The sequence below is a fragment of the Nannobrachium achirus genome (genome assembly GCF_963921795.1).
Source record: "Nannobrachium achirus genome assembly, chromosome: 6".
NCBI lineage: Eukaryota > Metazoa > Chordata > Actinopteri > Myctophiformes > Myctophidae > Nannobrachium > Nannobrachium achirus.
In genome coordinates this window covers 37,291,477-37,305,712 of record NC_137815.1, presented here as the reverse complement: position 1 = coordinate 37,305,712, position 14,236 = coordinate 37,291,477, and positions in this window count along the sequence as shown.

Sequence of the window (14,236 nt, the reverse complement as noted above, 5' to 3'; positions counted from 1 at the left end):
AGACAGAGGACCGCCCTAAACCTCCTCTGGGGAGGTGACATTTCTGTCATCATTAACTCAGTCGGTGCCATATTTAAAGTGGGATGACCTCTTATATTGCCGGTTCGCCAACAAAGGGTTAAAAAATTAGTGTGCACGCTGGTGCACACATTCGTGCACAGATCATGCACTATGCATGTGCATGCTTTTCACAGCTTTCAAACAAAAAAATCCGCTTGGAAATCCGTTCAGGCATTCAGGAGAAAGGAGCCCTTATGTTTTCTTCAAATGTAAACAAACATGGCTGCCATGTTTGAAAGATGGGGTTGGTATGGGGGTTAAACATGCAATTTCGTGATCGCGATCATGCCTAGTACACTGTTGGAGGACCAAAATTTTTTTTTTCAAAATTTTTTTTTTCAAAAAAATTCTTTTTTTTTTTTTATTAATTTTTTAAAAAAGACGTTCAGAAGACGTCTGGCAGGGAGGTCCATAGTGAAAAAGACGTTTTAAAGACGTTTTTATCATAGAAACTTCTTTTTTGGCAGGGTATGTTAAGGACCCTCCCCTTCTGATTGGAAAATAGTAGGAGAACACAATAGTTAGGAAGACTGACAGCAATCTGATCATACACTGTATATAAACCCTTTTATTTGACTAGGAATTCACATTGAGATTGAACATCATTTTTGTGAGACCTAGCCAAGATGGGACCAAATCAGAACAATACGGAACACGGCAACAAGTACACAAACTAAATTGATTAGAACAAAATAAACAGCAATAATTAATACAGTGTTTCTAAACATCAGGTCATAGCATATTCATTATCTGCCCTTTAGAATCCACAATCGAGTGATGGTCAAATGTCTTTCTTTCTTTGGCTGCAAATTGTAGCTAATCTCGGCTGCTATATTTCAGCAGGTACCGATATACAATACAACCACTTTTGACATTGTTACTACTATGCAAGAATAAAAACGTAGGTTTTATGTATATGAGCAGTTTACCAAGATTAACGTAATGAATAATTCTTCCTGTGTATTGCCAGGGATGCCCAATCAACTACAAAATACTGTGGTTTAAACAATGTTTACAGCTCTCTACTCGGTTGTACGTATTATATTTTGTTGTGTTGGGACTTGGGATTGTGTCCTGCACTGTTGCATATTGAACTACTACGCACATGAATGCATTGATTGTGTGGACTGATAAAATTAATCCATCCTTTGTTCAAACTGAAATGAGATTATACAAAGCCAGAGTTGAACTAAAAATAATCAAAAGACGTGTCCTTTTGTATTTGAGGGTGTGTTATTTTTTTTGCACACTTGGAGTACATAGTAATTGTAATTGCACAGAATATATGTGCCTAAATCGGGTGAAGCATCCATTTGGCAAATGGACTTTTACTTATAAAAAATAAAAGGCAATCTGGAATGCAAAATGTGCGTAAATCCTTTTACACTTTCACAGTTAAATTATTGCCCAATTACATACAGTAAATGTGTCATGTAAGTTGTTATATTCATGTAACCTAATGTTTAACATACTTCATCTTCATTTTCCTCCGTGTAAATTAAATGTTTCCCATTGTTATGCAAGATGTACTTCAGTGAAAGGGATCAGAACATACTAGCAGTTATAATCCCATAGACAGGCAGACGTGGAGTTGAATGATAATGGAATTTGGCTCATTGTTCCAACAGTCATTACAGCCTATCTCCATAATCTATTGGCTGAGTGGGCAGGCGATGAGGTCCGATATTATGAATTAAAGAAGGGATCATTTATGCTTCTTACAGTTATTCCATTAACAGTAGCCGTGGAGAGAGAACCAAGTCAGCCTGAACTCATTGACATACATTTTATACAGCTTCATTCAACACAGTGCTTTGGCAACACAAAAGGCCCTTTGAGATGTGAGCCTGGCTGGTTGGAGGAGAAATGAGAATATGCTATAGTGAAGTCTTCTACGAAATAAGCGTATTCTTTGCCTCTCTCCCTCACATGCACGTGCGTGTGCACACACACACACACACACACACACACACAGATGCACACCATGCATGGCTCAGAAAAGGCCCTTCAAAGAATGTTTGAATTTCAAATCAACATTAATAGTTCATTAGCCTGAAATAAGGTCTCCTGAGTGTAAATCTGTCCTCTCACTGGGGGATTTAGTGTTTATTTATACTGTACGGTGGAGTAGCATCCAGTCAGCGGCTGCAGACATCAAACAGCTGGCAGTGCGTAGCTCCGTATTCCACCAGGCCCCAGTGTGCATTGATAGATCTCAGCCAAGCTGTGGGACTACAAGGGCCAAATGAGTAACTAGTCCAATTAAGAGCTCTTAAATAAATTACAATGTAAGCTCGTAAACACACAACAACATCGCTATTTAATTCCTCTCTTTATATGGTGAACTGCAGGCGGTAATGACAAGAAAAAACAAACAGTTATCAGCATCCCTGGAAGCTGAATACAATTCATATGCATGCGGTTATTGCTCTTTATTGATTAATGTTAAGTCAATAGGTACTGTACCAGTCATGTGACTGAATGGTGACTGGAATATTACTTGCTTTAGTTTGTGTTCAATAATGTCAGCACAGCACAAGTCAATACCTGACTCCAAGCCTAGCCAATTGAACCCATTTAATCAATACACACATTGTAAATCAATCTGTGCATTTGTACATTCCTGTCATGTTAACCCCTAAGAACAAAAAGAAAAAATATATATTCATTGCGTGTGTGTTTTGTTTATACAGGAGAGTGAAGTGAGTAGAGAGTACTGGCACTTTATGGCGCAACACAGGTCCTGGGAATCAAACTTGGGATGTTACAATGAGGTCTGTGGTGTGCCAGCCCGCAATTAACATTTTTGCGACCAAAGGTCGCAGTTTACCATGAGAAATGTCACAGCTTGTCTGCGTGTAGACGTGAAGCCGTGTGTGTACACATTTTTACAGTCTATGGGTTGGCTCCCTTGACACATCACTGTGACATCACAAGTAACCTATCACCTATGTAAAAGTCCATATATGGTTATTCCCCAGAATCCCTTTTATGCCCTTATATGAAGATCCCTGATGTCATCGATATATATCACTGGCCAGATGGCCAAGACATGGCCCATATCTGTGTGGCTGGTTCAGATAGGGATCTCCATGTATGTATGGGCATACAATATATTGTATGTTGTGATGTCATGGGAACCACTCTAACAGAATCCCTTTTATGCCCATATATGGAGATCCCTGATGTCATCAGTATTAAGTGTCACTGTCAGGTTTGAAGTCTAGAAAAGGAGGATGAAAGATTGAGCAGGGTAAACACAGCTGCAATTTATATAACAATAATGGTTACATTTAATTTATGTGTACCAGTTCGCAAACATTTACAACTAGGCTACTATTGACTATATTGTCAGTGTTTGCTCTTTGGCTTACCCAAATCAAACATAATTACAGCTTGCAGCTGTCATTACCATACTATGACATGCACGCATGCCTGTAAAACGGTTCTATTGGTATTCCAAGTTTTGACACTGTTGTTATATGCGACTGTTGAATTATGTGACCGTTCTTCCAGATCAATATCCTTTCCAAGAGGTGTCTTAAACTTGTGGCATTAGGGAGACAACTACTGACACATGCTCCATCCATTTTAATGTTATTGTTTAGCAGTAGGCTATATAAAAAAATAAATCACCATAAAGCCAAACCCATGAACCCATGGGGCAGGCATCTGCACTCTATACACCCACACCTACAGTCACTTGCAAATAATGATATGGCAATTTAGCCTCCAATGTCCCCTCTTTCTATTTGTTCTCTCCCTCTCCATCCCTCCTTCCCTCATCCTCTCCCCCGCTACCTCTCCCCACCCCTCCTTTGAATTGAATCCCCGTCTTCGTCGGCTCCTGTGCATGGTCGATACCTTGTTACCACAGAGAAATCAATTATCTCGGCCAAGCAGCAGGGGAAAGAGGCAATAATGAAAGAATGCCCCTCCCTCCCAGGCAATAGCCATAGCCATTAAATATGAATTTATCATTGGCTGAAGAGAGTTATGAAGCCAGTTGTACGTATAGGCCTGCCTGAGTGTTATGCTCTCTTTCCATTGTGAGCTCCAAGGCGTTAACTGGTTTTAAGCGTTTGTCAAATTGAGGACATTATTGTGTCCCAATGCTGTGCCCTAAACTTAAAATGTAACTTTTACAATGCTGGAATAAGAAGGGTGTGTTCTGGAAAGTGCCATATCCATTGTCTGTCCTGATTGACTGATTGATTTAATTGATTGAATACTTTATTAGAGGTTTGCATAGGAAATGCACGGCACAGGACAGTACAGTTCAGATACAAGGTCTACTAATAGGATTTAAACCCAAGAAAGCACAAATTCACAATGGCTTGTTTATATATTGGTGTCTACCAGTTCAGTCCCCAAGTCCCCAGCAGAGTTGGTACTGAATGCATAGTAGCTAGACTACCTTTCACCAAAAAGCTATTTAGGGTCTCTGTGGTGTATTTCCACCTCATACACTGAATCTGAATGATAGATGTGTCAAACCGAAGCCACGGTGTGATGGCAGACAAACATGGCAACTGGCGCCGGACTGGAGTGTGGAGGATGCCATGGCAGAGGCATTTCAATTAGACATTTGAGCGGCATTTTCTCAGGTGACAAGGAAGGCGGTGGCGGTGCCACGGATGCCTGCAGGGGTGTCGCACCAAATTCTGGGCCCTGGGAACAAGGATTCACTGCGGGCCCCCCGACGCATTTATCGTATTATTAATATTTACGCATTATCTTGTGCTTTAACTAGTGAAAAATAGCAGATCTACAAGCTCACAACGCGGCACCGAGAGCCGCACTGCGAGCTTGTACATCTGCTGTTTTTGAAAAATCATGAAAATGTGTCTTTGAATATTTCAAATCCTTCTAAGGTTTTTTGAAAAACCTATGTCAGTGGTGCTCAAACTTTTCATGTGAAGGACCCCCAAAATAACGTGTATTTGGCCATGGACCCCCATCAAAAAATATCTATTCCCAGGGAACCCCCAGAAGCAAAATTTGAGTTACAAATGTTCGCTTAAAAAATACATATATTCAAAGATTTGCACAGATTTTCACGACTTGTCAAACATAGCAGATCTACAAGCTCGCAGCATGGCACTCTGTGCCGCACTGTGAGCTTGTATATCTGGTATTTTTCAATAGCTAAATTATAAAATAATCAAGGCCCCTCCACCTTGGGGCCTAGTAACTCAGTCCCACTTTTCCCCCCCTTGTGACACCCCTGGATGGCTGACTGGGTAGGCGGGCAAGCCGGCGTTCTCTGCCTACTCTGCCTGCCCATTTGGGCCTTTAATGAGCCATTCCCATGTCCTGTCTGACAGCTGCTGCGAGGAGGGCACCATAAGAAGAAAAAAACCATCGCGGCCATCACCACCACAGTTGAGAAAAAGGGAAAAGTGGGCAAATGAGATGGAGGGAGGAGACAGTGGGTGGATAGATAGGGAGGAAAATGTGTAATTCGTGCTTGCTCTTAAGGCAGCAATAAATTTCATTTTAATGGGGCACCACAGCAGTAGAAGGCACTCAGCAGTCTGTTGTGTTTGATGCCAAATTGTGCAGAATAAACAGATTTGCTGTGCAGCTGGTACACACAAGCACGCACGCACGCGCACGCACGCACACGCACACACACACACACACACACACACACACACACACACACACACACACACACACACACACACACACACACACACACACACACACACACACACACACACACACACACACACACACACACACGTACACTCGTCCTCTCCTTCTCTCCACCCCTCTGAACATACCAGACAAGAATTAGAGAAATCATCACAAAAAGATGCAAGTGGTTTGATTTATTTTCTTCCACTCAACTGAGCACTCATCCCCAGCTGTCACACACTGTGAAGAAAGGGTATTTGTTTTATTATGGAAAGGAGTGAGCAGTGTGGCATTAGTAACAAACAACATGTCACATCTGACTCTCTCCCCAGATGCTCTTCAATCTATCATACCAGTCCACACACACAGTCTGTCTGAAGTCTCTGCAACAATGACTCATCAAGGCTTAGAAAGAACACATCCTTTCTTATTAGCATAGAATATGACAACTATATAAAAATAAACATTCACATGATAAATATTTTTTAATTAAAGGATAACAAAACGTCAAAGGCAATTTTTTCAATATGGTCTTGATCTGAAAAACAAACAAATACACGCCTGTGAGCTGAACCTTTGAAGACACAGATCTATTTAAAACTTACATTTGAGGCTTAACAACCACCAGGCGCTATATACTTTGTCGTGTTGAATAGCAACAAATAGCAATTTCTTCTAGTTTTGAAAAGTTTTTGAATTATATTAAACATATTTGCATGCACAAAATATAGTGACACCAGTTTGAAAGTGGTTAATTAATTTCACATTTCACCTGTTGGGCTCTTGGTAAGGTCATACAAAAGAACTATGTGTAACAACCTTCATGGAGTCAATTAAAGCTCCAAAAACCTATTATAGCGATAAGGCAGCTCGCATAAAGACTGGCTGCAAAAGCATAATGTCATGGACAGGCTGCATTAACTAAATCTACCCACTGCTATGGAACTATTTCCATTGAAGTAGTTCAAATAAACTGAACCACACATATGGCATGAAGAAGGAGAAGAAGTAGTAGTAGAAGATCACATTATTGTCATTTAACATCTAATTAACATTAATTTGTTCAAATTGAAGGTAATCTTTCTTTTTGTCTGTCCCTCATCAATACATATAGGCAGTCTCCTAACACCTAGTGTTACATCAGTAGTTTGCAACCAGTGGTCTGGGGACCACCAGTTGTTCCAAAGAGCAAAAAGGTTGAACACCACTGCTTTAGCCTACATCAATACACTAAAGCCCCTATCATAGTAGGCACCGTCTTTATAAGTCATAAAACTACAACATTACGTCATTACTCACGGTGAAGAGCTATCCACCGCGAACCCCGACATATCTCTCTGTTTTTACTTTCAGACAGATCGACCCATCATCCCGTTCACTGATTGGTCGATCTAGACCAGTCAGTCACAGTGATAGGACTTCATCGTGACTGACTATGATGGCCTCCACTTATTTTCTCACTTTAGGTGGATAGCTTTACACCTACAATTTGCGGTGAATATCTCTTCACCCTGAACTCTGATAGAGGCTTAACAGAATAGTTCCCTACACCTATGCATTATATGAAAGAGGTCAGAACATAGTGTGCTCCACAATGCAGAGCCTTTCTGGGGTTCAGTGCCATGCTCACAGGCACTGTAGCCAGGGGCGTCACAAGGGGGGGGGGGGGGGGGGGGGGAGTGGGACTGAGTTACTAGTTCCCAAGGTGGAGGGGCCTTAATTAAATGCTTTAACTATTGAAAAATAGCAGATATACAAGCTTGCAAGCTTGTAGATCTATTTTTCAATAGTTAATGCACATAATAATGCGTAATAATGCGCTCCCAGTCTAAATGGGTTAAACCCCCTCCCCCTATGAAGAACATTCATGGAGGGCCCGCAGTGAATCCTTGTACCCAGGGCCCAGAATCTGGTGCGACACCCATGACTGTAGCAGAGATGGTTAGCACTTTGCATGCAGTAGCCTACCAGTCACCCTCCGGTCATCAGTTTACAGAACACCCCACTGTCAGTGCCAGGGATGTCACCAGCGACCTCTGAATGTTTGGCCAAACCCAACCTTATGCGAGGGCAGTTATAAACGAGAGCATGTGAGCACCAACATCCACAGGAAATTGATGGGGACTCCTTTTTTGGGGGTCAGTTGGAGTGTTAATATGAAGTCCATCTTCCCCTTCCACGAATGACAGGAGGTGGAGGAGATGTAGGCCTCCCTTCTCTGATGCACTAGAAATGACAGGCCTTCAAAGAATAAGGACGTTTTCAATGACAGGTTAGCTCACACACGCACGCACGCACGCACGCACGCACGCACGCACACACACACACACACACACACACACACACACACACTCTCATAGTATTGACTATTACTGCTCCCATGTTTTATTTATGGCTCTTGGTTGTAAGACTGATCTTTCATGCTCAAAGACATAGGCATGCACACGCACGCACACACACAAACTCAAATACCTGCATGCAGGTGTGTATTTATGTGTGTATGTCTGCATGAATGAGTCTCAATATATGTAATTGAATGTGAGTGGGCGTGCGCACAGGTGCATGGTATGGGATAGTATGAGGGGCTGTGTGTGTGCGTGCACGAATGTGAGTGTTTGTCCGTATATGTGTGCAGTGAGGTACACAGTATACATGTACAGGTGTGTGTGTGTGTGTGCGTGTGCGCGCAGTGTATGTGTGCGTGTGTGTGTGTGTGTGTGTGCAGGTGTGTGCTTCTGGCTGAGAGTTTGAGATTGTTTTTTCTACATGGATGGACACATCTATAAATATATATCTGTCCCCTCCAAACCATACCCTGCAAATCTTCTAGCCATGCAGCCAGGCCTAGACACAGTCGCAGACATCATTTGTGTCTATACGTGTGTGCAGTGGTGGAAAAAGTACTCACGTTCTTTACTTAAAGATGGGGGGGACACGCAACAAAGTTTAAAATGATGCTTATTTGATAGCCTGATTTAGCTGTTTGGGGCGGGTTTTGGGCGTGTCCCTCCCTCTTTAAAGGACCATTTCACCTCTGGGACAACCAGATCTTATTTATTTGTTGTTTGGGACACGATCAACACAATCCTGAGTTATGGATCATAATACTGGTCATATGGTGCAAAATGCATCATATGACCAGTTGTTGCATGCTGAAATACTAAAATATCTAAAAACACAGATTGAACACAAAAAATAACTCAGGATTGTGTTGATCGTGTCCCAAACAACAATAAAATAAGATCTGGTTGTCCCAGAGGTGAAGTGGTCCTTTAAGTAAAAGTATCAATACTACAATGTAGAAGTAGTCTGTTACAAGTAAAAGTCTGGAATTCAAAATGTAGGCCTACAAACAAAGTATTGGCATCAAAATGTACTAAAAATCAAAGTACAAAATGTTTGAAAATAGCTCACAGTGTGTCGCAATGCAACGCGTTGTGAGCTTGTAGATCTTCTATTTTCAAATTTCTAAAAATATAGAAAATTAGGATAACGTGGTTCATGTATGTTTTATAATATAAGAATGTATATCTGCAAAGTAACTAGTAACTAAAGTACTGTGTGTGTGTGTGTGTGTGTGTGTGTGTGTGTGTGTGTGTGTGTGTGTGTGTGTGTGTGTGTGCTTGCGTGCGCGTGTGTGTGTGTGTGTGCGTGCGTGCACGTGCGTGCGTGCATGCATGCATGCATGCCAGTACGCATGTGAGTGTGTGTGTGTGTGTGTGTGTGTGTGTGTGTGTGTGTGTGTGTGTGTGTGTGTGTGTGTGTGTGTGTGTGTGTGCGCATGTGCATGTGTGGCATATAAGGCTTTCGCTGCACATTTATTTATATTTGATCATCCTTTTCACATTATGCATACGGGCAGGGGAAAGGGGCCACAGTAGACCAGGCACGTTTATGTATTCAGGGTGAGCTAAGCTTCTCAATGTGTGTGACTCTCCTATTGGCCACTAGGATGCACTGTTGCTCCCTGTGTAATCCATCATGTCATATGACACCTCTTACTGTATCTACAGGAGATGGGTCCTCTGCAGAGGCACACCCTGTGGGTTTTCTTCCCTCCACCTCTGGATCATATTGTGGTTCCCTTGTGGTTGTCGGGAGAGATGCTATAGCGGTGCTGTCAGCAGCTGCATCATTTGCACAATTCGAGTCAAACTGGATTGTGGGTTGAAATTCGAGTTTAGCTGATAAAGTTCCCTTTCTGACCGTGGAAAATAATGCATCTCTGTTGACAACCATTAATATCTTCATCTCCTGGAGTTTACCTCCGGGGATAATATTACACGTATGGTGGATCAGAGTTCATACATAAATGCATGTTCAGTGGGAACTACGGTGCGCGTTGGAGCCTTATCGTACCTGTGATTCACATGTTCGAGGTTTTAATCTAGACTGCATTATGATTCAGGTTGTGACATATTATTTTCACCTTTCATCACACCATGCACGCAGTGCAGTTGTTAATCCTCACTATGTTCATCATCAGCCGACTATACTGTAGCTCTCTTATCGTCGTTGTCGGGCGGAAACCTCGTATCTCCAAGTTTCAAATTTGTATGTTTTTTTCGCAAAGCAAAGCCCTGCTTCATCGTACAAGGCCGTCGCACAAAAGTAGTGAAAACAGCAGATCTACAAGCACACAACGCCTAGCAGTGCGAGGCGTTGTGTGCTTGTAGATCGGCTGTTTTCACTAGTTTAAGTCAGTTTTAAAATGATGAATGCAAAATGAACGGTTTTGGACATACAAGGTTTCCACCCGACAACAACATTATGTTTTCATTATTCCCTGCTGTTTCCATAATGTCAGTGTAAATTCCCCAAAAAGGAAATAAAGAATGAGAAGAAATTATATTGTCTGCATTTTGTAGATGCAGCCCCCAGCCAAGATATGGCCCACAATAGCCCTACCAATCGGGCTCAGCCCTATTGGCACGATATGTTGTGTGTTGGTCTGGCGAACGGGAGACTGGGGTTCAAATCCAGCTCATCATGAATCACTATGGATTTATTAATCCCGCAGAGGAAATAGTTTCAGCAGCTGATGGTTGCTCGGACGGCCATGAAGAGGGTCTGGAGTGAGCTGTTACAGTTCAAGTTGTCCCAGTGTCATAGTTTGTGTTGGTCCTAACACCCTAATTCATACATCATATTATTAAAAGTTTACCTTCGTGAATTTAGTTTTGTGCTGACATTTTTGCCATTGAGCTAATAGAGCTGACCTGCTTCATGCTCGGGGGATAAATTGAATCTTGACCATCAGGGCAAAATCTGTGTCAGATCCTGTGTCCAGGTGGGATATGACCTTTGACACAATCTAATGTCTCAATAGAAGAGCACGGAAACAAAATACAACCACCCCAATTGTATAAGTTATATTGTATAAACATACATACAGATTGGACAAAATTACATTTTATTACATAGTGAGGCTTTAACAAATGTAACACCATATACCTATCCAACATATTTGGTGTCTTTTCTTGAGTTTTTGGTGTAAATCTTTCCAATATAACAGTTTTACAGTTTCCTCAGAATTAACCACTTATTGCAATGGTATTGCATTCAGTTTGCCAGTACGTGTAGCTCTGCTCCTGTCATACTATTATCTGTGCAAGCATGACACAGACTATGAGCTCACTAACCCCCCAGAAGCAGAGCCTAAGACATTGGGTTATTGCATGAACATGACATCTAACCCTTCAAGGGCATACATTAAGATCCACAGACATTACATCATACAATCCACAGAATTATACATTTGACATCTTGAACAACTAAATGCCACAGGGAGGAGGCCCAGGGAGGTGGAGGGAGTTTGAGCCCTAGAGCTTGCAGGAACAGTGCAGTGAACCAAATGCTGAGCATGAAGTACTGTATGAAGAGTGAATGGTGCTTTGCTTAAAAATTATTATTATTAGCACCATTATGCTTATGCTTTAGCTTGGTGTCTGACCAGGGGGAGGCATTATAGAGACCAGGATTACTGCATGTCTTTTTGTGAGGGTACCTACTAGGGATGGGTATCGCCTGCGATACTTTTAATGGTATCGATTGCATGACGTCGATACTATCGGGTATCGGTTCACGTAAAAAACGAACGATACCTCGTTTCGATACTCTGGAACGCACCCCTGGCCGGTCGCATCTGTAACAGTTGGGCTACTGAGAGTTTAATGACTGCTTTAGTAGGCTACACTCGTTACTGTGGAAAATAGCCGACAATAGCCTATAATGTAATATTATTATGATGATTATCCAACGTCTATACTCTCCGCTCCGCCACACTGTGTGATCATCATCAGCGGCGGTAGAGCAGTTAAACTTAAATTAAAAGTATCGAAAATGGTATCGAAAAGGGTATCATATCGATTCCCAGGTATCGAAAAAGGTATCGTATCGATTCAAAGGTGAACGATACCCATCCCTAGAACCTACCCTAGGGGACACGGGGAGAACATGCAAGCTCCACACAGAAAGTCCCTTTCGCCAACCCCACCTAATGTCTGATGACTGTATTTGGGGTAACACTTCCTCCCCAACACTTTTTTCTTTCTTTTTTTTTACCAGATTTGGCATTTACAGTCTGTGCCACACTGCTGCCCTGGGAGTAAAATAGTCTAAACTTGGTTGTTGCTTATATTCATGCAAACTATAGTGGATTGACAATTATGTATGCATAATGCATTGTTCTCAGTGCATATTTCAAGCTTGGTCTCATTTAATGTTTCATTCCTTGTGCTGATAAGAAAAAAACATTACTTAGCGAATGAGAAAATTGCTTTACAATAAATCGTTTTATAACCTAATTTGCATTCCAAAAAAGGTTATTTTGAGGTAACGGTACACCACATATATACAGTTGCATGGTTGCATGTAAAACACACCCTAAAAAAACACAGACATACTGTACATAATATGAAAGCATCAGATTCAGAAGCAGAGATATGCACTCCTTTTTGTATTGCTGAGACATGAAGGCCCCACATTTCATCGTGTGAATTTACCTTGATCCACTAAATATGTAATGGTAAACTTTTAATATGTTATTTGGATGACCTTAGGATCACATTAAACCATGAATGATAACTATTACAATTTCCCCTCAGTCAAAGCACATATTGACTATTAGGACTTGTGTCAGTGCTCAGGGACCGTTAGACACATATTACTGAGCAGTCTGGGAGGAAAACCTGTGCCACAACACAGAAATAGCTACAGAGACAGCAGAAAGCTCTGAATCCACTCGCCTATGGGCAAATTGAACCATATCATTGCTCCCTATCACAAGTGACTCATTGATATAATATATATTTATAGAAAAAGTGATTTTGGGTTTCATGACTCTTTAACAAGGTTAACAAAGTTATTGTACGCCCTACAAGACCTACAGCTTCATCTACAGGTATTTGAGATTGTGTGCAGCTGCATTTAAGGCACCCTCCGGCGCTATGGAGATACTATTTGAAATTAGACAGGCAGTTCTACAGGAGTACAAACAAATCCACAGGCTTTTTTTTCCACAGGCTTTTTTCTTTTCTTCGATGCATAGAATGTCATGCTATTGATATGGCAAGACATTAATTTAGCTGTCTGAGAAGGCCCTTCTGCAAAATAAACCTCATTCTGTCCTCATACCAATCAAGCTGAACTTGCACATGTGTATATATCATGATACAAACAAGAGATTGAGTAAGCAAAACTTTCACTTCCTTACTTAGTTAACCGGAGGAGGTAGTGTATTCCTATTCATACACTTCCCGGCAACGGAACGTGCCGCGACGCTGCTGCGGCAGGTGCCGGACCGTTACCTAACCCTAACCTTAACCTTAACTCTAACCCTAACCTCAGTAAAACTATACCTAACCTTAACCTCAGTAAAACTATAGCCTACCTAACCTTAACCTTAACCCTAGCCTCAGTAAAACTATGCCTAAACCTAACCGGTGGCTTGGCGGTCCTATAGACTGTTTTGGGCTGCTGGTCCGTGCTGTGGCTGCCAGTTGGTCCTGCCGGTCCGTGCGGCGGCTGCCGGTCCTACCTGCCGGTCCGATCGGCGGCTGCCGGTCCTACCTGCCGGTCCGAGCAGCGGCTGCCGGTCCTGTTCTGTGCCTGCCGCGGCAGCGTCGCGGAACGTTCTGGTGCCAGTGGGTGATTGTAATCGCTCCTTCTGGACCGGAGTCCCCCAGGGGTCTATACCAACTAAGTCCTTCCTTTTTTACCTGTACACTAAATATCGTAGCCAGAAATAGCCCATCTACCCGAATCTTCGCTCCCGAATATAGACAGTAGACACTAGTGTTTATGGTTAACAGTTTTTCTTATTTTTTCCATGCAACTCTGACCTCCACCATGGACCATAGGTCACTAAAACCACTTTCATGCACAAACATCTGGCATCTAAGAAGTGTGGTTTAAAAAATAAAATAAAAACTCCACCTTTCTCATTAACTTCTGTTCCTGAACTGCATCCTCCGATCCGTCTCAATGATTTGAGATAGATTGAATGTGGGGTGTGTGTGACCCACAATGATTT